We start from the raw sequence: 6422 nt of genomic DNA, 5'->3' as shown, positions 1-6422 counted from the left end.
TCGTCCCTCAATTTCTCACTCCCCCAACCCTCCTTGTCCAATTTCTCACTCCCCCAAACCCTCCTCGTCCCCCAAACTCTCACTGCCCCAAACCCTCCTTGTCCCTCAAACTCTCACTCCCCCAAACCCTCCTCGTCCCTCAAATTTGCACTGCCCAAAAACTGCCCCATCCCTCAAAATCTCTCATTGCATCAAAACTTCCACTCCCACACTCTCTCTCTCCTGAAATCTTCTCGCCCTTCAAACTCTCACCCACTCAAAACTTTTTTGTCCCTCAAACTCTACCTCTCCCTCAAAACCTACCCTAACTCAAACTCTCTCACTCCCCCAAACCCTCCTCATCCCACAATTTCTCACTCCCCCAAGCCCTCCTCGTCCCCCAAACCCTCCTGGTCCCTCAAATTGCCACTGCTCAAAAACTGCCCCATCCCTCAAAATCTCTCATTCCATCAAAACTTCCACTCCCACACTCACTCTCTCCTGAAATCTTCTCACCCTTCAAACTCTCACCCACTCAAAACCTCCTTTTACTTCAAACTCTACCTCCCCCTCAAAACCTGCCTCCTCAAACTCTACCTCTCCCTCAAAACCTGCCCTCCCTCAAACTCACTCCTTCCAACCTCCCTGTCCCTCCAATTCTCCCTCAAACTCTCTCACTCTGCCACAATATCTGCTTCCTCAAACTCTCTCACTCTCCCAAAACCTCCCCATCCCTCAAAGACTCACACTCCCTCCAAATATCCCCATTCCTCAAAAGCTCTCTCCCTCAAAACTTCCGCTCTCACTCCCCTGAAATCTTCTTGCCCTTCAAACTCTCACCCACTCAAAACCTCCTTGCCTTCACTCTGCCACAACCTCAAAACCTACACTCACTCCTTCAAACCTCCCTGTCCCTCAAACTCTCACACTACCCCAAAACCACCTCATCCCTCAAACTCTCTCACTCCCCAAAACCTCCCTGTCCCTTAAACTCTGTCAAAGCCTCCCCATTCTTCAGTCTTGCACTCCTCCAAAAGCTCTCTGTCCATCACTCACTCCCCCAAACCCTCCTCGTCCCTCAATTTCTCACTCCCCCAACCCTCCTTGTCCAATTTCTCACTCCCCCAAACTCTCCTCGTCCCTCAATTTCTCACTCCACCAAACCCTCCTCGTCCCTCAATTTCTCACTCCCCCAAACCCTCCTCGTCCCTCAATTTCTCACTCCCCCAAACCCTCCTCGTCCCCCAAACTCTCACTGCCCCAAACCCTCCTTGTCCCTCAAACTCTCACTCCCCCAAACCCTCCTCGTCCCTCAAATTTGCACTGCCCAAAAACTGCCCCATCCCTCAAAATCTCTCATTGCATCAAAACTTCCACTCCCACACTCTCTCTCTCCTGAAATCTTCTCGCCCTTCAAACTCTCACCCACTCAAAACTTTTTTGTCCCTCAAACTCTACCTCTCCCTCAAAACCTACCCTAACTCAAACTCTCTCACTCCCCCAAACCCTCCTCATCCCACAATTTCTCACTCCCCCAAGCCCTCCTCGTCCCCCAAACCCTCCTGGTCCCTCAAATTGCCACTGCTCAAAAACTGCCCCATCCCTCAAAATCTCTCATTCCATCAAAACTTCCACTCCCACACTCACTCTCTCCTGAAATCTTCTCTCCCTTCAAACTCTCACCCACTCAAAACCTCCTTTTCCTTCAAACTCTACCTCCCCCTCAAAACCTGCCTCCTCAAACTCTACCTCTCCCTCAAACTCTCTCCTTCCAACCTTCCTGTCCCTCCAATTCTCCCTCAAACTCTCTCACTCCCTGAAAACCTCCGCATCCCTCAAACTCTCCTCGTCCCTCCACTGCCCCTCCTGCACTTTCAGCCGGCCGAGCATGCGCGCTGCGATCCCCGGCGGAGTCCCCGCCCACTCGCAGCCCGGCCTCGCTCTCTCATTTGTCACAGCTGTTTGATTGACGTCCATCTTCACCAACAGGGGCTCGGTGAGAGCTCGCGGCCGGCCGACGATCAAGCATTGAACGGTTGACTCAGCTCGTCCGTTGAAGCGTCGCCGCACGTACCGGGCAGCGCGTGGCTGACGTCAGAGGGGGCGCGTGGTTTCTGTCCCAGCGGCTGTTCCCCGGGTGACTGGGGGGGCGGGGCTCCGTGAGTGACAGGGACACGTCACACGGTTCCGTCAGAGACCGGGTACAGAGGTAGATTGACGGGATCAGCGGCCAACCAGCGCCGACGAACCCCAGTGACCGGCAGTTACTGTACAATAAAAATAAGAAATAAATATCGAGAACATGAGACGATTTGTCCTTGAAACTGGGTCCACAGGTTGTGGGAATATTTCAATGATGGAACAAGTAAGCTTTGGTTCAAGAGCCTGAAGTTTGGGGAATATTAACTTTTCCAGAACCTGGTGGTGTGAATCCTGAGGCGCCAGCACTTTATTCCCGACGGCAGCAGTGAGAAGAGAGCGTGACCTGGATGGCGGAAATCCTTAGACCAGAAGACATCGGAGAAGCATTAGGCCATTCAGCCCATCGAGTCTGCTCCATCATTCCAGTATGGCCAATCCCGGATCCCACTCAACCCCATATCTCTCCATATCCTTTGATGCCCTGACCGATCAGGAAACTATCAACTTCCGCCCTAAGTATACACAGGGACCTGGCCTCCACCGCAGTCTGTGGCGGAGCACTCCACAGATTCACGACTCTCTGGCTCAAATAATTCCTCTTTACCTCTGTTCTAAAAGGCCCCTCAACTTTGAGGCTGTGCCCTCTAGTTCTGGATACCCCCACCGGAGGAAACATCCTCTCCTCATCCACCCTGACGAAGGGTCTCGGCCGAAAACGTTGACTGTTCTTTTCCAAAAATGCTGCCCGACCTGCTGAGTTCCTCCAGCGTGTTGTGCATGTTGCATTATTTCCTTGCTTTTATATTCCCTTCCCATTGAAATAAATGCCAATATTGCATTTGCATTCTTTACCGCAGACTCAACCTGTGAATTAACCCTCTGGGGGTCTTGCATGAGGACCCCTGAGTTCCTCTGCACCTCTGATGTTTGAACCTTCTCCCCATTTAGATACTGGTCTGCACTGTTGTCCCTTTTACCAAAATGCATTATCATCTCCCAACACTGTATTCCATTTGCCACTTTTTTGCCCATTCTTCCAATATGTCTGAGTCCTGCTGCAATCACATTGCTTCCTCAGCACTACCTACCCCTCCACCTATCTTCATATCATCCACAAACTTTGCCCGAAAATCATCAACTCCATTATCTAAATCACTGACAAACAACGTGAGAAGTAGCTGTTTCAATACTGACTCCTGAGGAACATCACTAGTCACTAGCAGCCAACCTGAAAAGGTCCCCTTTATTCCCACTCGCTGCCTCCTGCCTGTCAGCCATTCTGCTATCCATGCCAGTGTCTTTCCTGTATCGCCATAGGATTTTATCTTGTTCAGCAGCCTCATGTGTAGCACCTTATCAAACGCCTTCGGAAAATCCCAGTAAATGACATCTACCACCTCTCCTTTGTCCACCCTGCGTGTTGCTTCCTTGAAGAACTCTAACAGATTTGTCAGGCAAGATTTCTTTTTACAGAAACCATGGTGATTTTGAGTATTTTATTATCATCCTCCAATTACCCTGAAACCTCGTCCTCAGTAATGGACTAACACTTTCCCAACCACTCAGGTTAGGCTAACTGGCCGATAATTTCCTTTCTTTCGTCTTCCTCCCTTCTTAAAGAGCGGAGTGACATTTGTCATCTTCCAGAGCGCGCCAGAAAGACTTTACGTGACAACGTCATCACGTCGGAGCGAAACCCCCAACTCACTGTCGGAGGTTGTGAATTAGGTGCATTTCTCCCAATTACGTCCCCCAACAGCAGCGGACACTTGCTCCACAGCTCAGGGGTTAGAGCGCTGGTCTCGTAACCCAGGGCCGTGGGTTCGAATCCCACTGGGAACATTTTCCGGCCCCTGGGGTCTGTACAAATTATCGGGGCAAAAGGGTTAATTCCCAAAGACCCAGGACAGACCTCTGACTGTGCGTGTGTGTGTGTCTCAGTCTCATTGATCTCTCTGTGTGCGCGGTCACACGGCACCAGCCGCCGCTGTTCAATTCCCGCCGCCCGCCCGTCTGTCACGGGCTCTCCCTGTGACCCCGTGGGTCTCCCCCCACATCCCAAAGACATACGGGTTTAGGGTCAGTGAGCTGCCGGCGCCCCGTCTTGGGGCAGGAAGCGGGCTGGTACTTGCGGGCTGCCCCCTCCTGTCCAGTCCTCGGACTTGATGCAAACGTCGCCCGAGTTCACTGCGAGCTTTTATGTTTTGATGTCCGTGTGGTTATTGAAACTAATCTTTCTTCTTTAATCTCTCTCTCTCTCTCTCTTTCCTTGCCACTCTCTCCCGATTCCACCATTCTTAGTTTTCCCTCAATGTTGCATTAATACCACTTTCTCTCTCTGTCCATCTGTTCCCCCTCTCATCCTGTCCCAACCCCTTTGTTTCTCCATCTCTCCGGCTGTTTCCTTGTCTGCCTCTAACCCCGTCCCTCACTCTCCGTACCCCACTCTCTCTCTCTCTCTGACTCACTCTCTCTTTGTTGTCTTTATGTATTCTCTCTCTCTCTCTCTCTCTCTGCACCTCTCCTCTCTCTATATACCCGTTCTCATTTTCTTTCCCTGACCCTCTCCCTCTCTCGCTCATCCCTCTCCCGCCTCCCACTCTCTCCATCCCCTCCCACCCTCAATGTCCCTCACTCTCCACCCTGCTACACCCCGACACGTTAGCATTAGCCGAGGGTCAGTGGCCGCTGATGTCGGGGGGGAGAATGTGATTGACGTTAGCAGGCGGGATCGGCATGGGGTGGGCACGCGGGAGACGGGCCGAAGCGTTCTTAAAAGTCAGACAGTAGGTTGTGGAACCAGTTCAGTGTTGGGGTGAGTGAAGTGACCCCACTTCCGTTCAAGAGAGCCTGATGGTTGCGGGGTAATAATTGTTCCCGGAACTGGTGGTGTGAATCCGGAGAGCCCGGCCTGGGTGGGAGGGGTCCCTGTTTTGTTGTGTCCCCGCTCCGTGTTGATGTGCTCACCTTCTGAAGGTGGGGAGAGTCCATTTTGGAACCGACCCCCTTCTCCATCATCTCCAAACTCCACAATGCTCGTTCTCAGTATTCTGTATTGTTGTTCCTTTTCGCGCCTTGTGGCGCATCGGGGGAGACTTTTGCCGCTTTTCTCTCCCTGTGATTTTACCGAGATCCAGTTGCAGGCGGACGCGGATGGAAAGCGCGCAAGGAGCCGGCCGGATTGCCACTCGCCTCGAAGTCCGGTAGCTGACGCCACTGCACCGCCGGCCGGCTGCTAATAAACCCTGTACAGTATTAGTTCTAACGGTTACAGACGGCGGGACTCGCCACTGCACCCGGCCACGGGTGGGGCCTTCGGGGAGGGGTAGGGGCCTATCTATTATCTATCGATTGAGAAACAGCGGGGGATAGGCCGTCCCGCCCCTTCAAGCCCAGCATCCCCCCAATTTACCCCCTAGCCTCTGCTTATCTGCTGCCAAAGATCAGTGAGGAGAACCTCTGCTTTTTGAATGCAAACACACGCCATGTGTCGCTATTTACAAACTCCTCGCTCTGAACGCAGGGTAGTGTCTGACGGCCACGGGACGTTCACGCAACTGACGCCAGTTGGAAACTGCTCGGCAACCGTCTCCTGTCCCGATTAAGAGGCACAGTGTCCCAAATAAACGCAGGGAATCCTGGCTGTTATCTCCATTGGTTTTTGTTCTTGAAGAATTAGCAGCTGTCCTGATCTACTGACCAGCATCCACCGTCCTTGTGTTTTGTTTTCTATTTGTAGAGTTTGTGTTCTTTTGCGCATTGGTTGTCTCTGTGTGCGGTTTTTCACTGCGTTCCTTCGTACCTGTTGTGAATGCCCGCAAGAAAATGAATCTCAGCGTGCTACGTGCACGTTGACATATGTAGTTTGATCATAAATTCACTCTGAAATTTGAAACCATTCAGAATGAAGGACGTCACTGTTTATGTCGGGCACACCCGGATCTGCAGCAGAATAACAGGTGGAGTCAGGAGGCGACTGTGCAAGGAGGCTCCGTAGCTCAGGGGTTAGAGCACTGGTCTTGTAAACCAGGGGTCGTGAGTTCGAATCTCACTGGGGCCTCAACATTTTCCGACCCCCGGGGTCTGTACTGGTTGGAATTTGGTTTATTTTGGTCACAAGCACCGCGGTACGGTGAAAATCCTCTCTTGTGCATCGTCCAGTAATTTACTGCATTGAGGTTGAAGAAGGCAAATTTCTTCAGCCGGAGGGTGGTGAATCTGTGGAATTCATTGCCACAGGTGGCTGGGGAGGCCATGGCATTGGGGATATTTAAAGCAGAGATTGATAGATTATTGATTGG

At 51.9% G+C, this 6422-nt stretch overlaps 1 non-coding gene across 1 annotated transcript; it reads left to right on the top strand.

Annotated features, from left to right (window-relative positions):
- The first annotated feature begins 6108 nt into the window (after window positions 1–6108).
- trnat-ugu (transfer RNA threonine (anticodon UGU)) lies at window positions 6109–6181 on the top strand. Its single transcript has one exon. It is a non-coding gene; the product is annotated as a tRNA-Thr (tRNA).
- The last annotated feature ends 241 nt before the right edge of the window (window positions 6182–6422 follow it).

The sequence above is a fragment of the Mobula birostris genome, unplaced genomic scaffold (genome assembly GCF_030028105.1).
Source record: "Mobula birostris isolate sMobBir1 unplaced genomic scaffold, sMobBir1.hap1 scaffold_862, whole genome shotgun sequence".
Lineage (NCBI taxonomy): Eukaryota > Metazoa > Chordata > Chondrichthyes > Myliobatiformes > Myliobatidae > Mobula > Mobula birostris.
The sequence above is the reverse complement of the archived record's forward strand: the minus strand, read 5'-3'. Positions and strand labels throughout refer to the sequence as shown.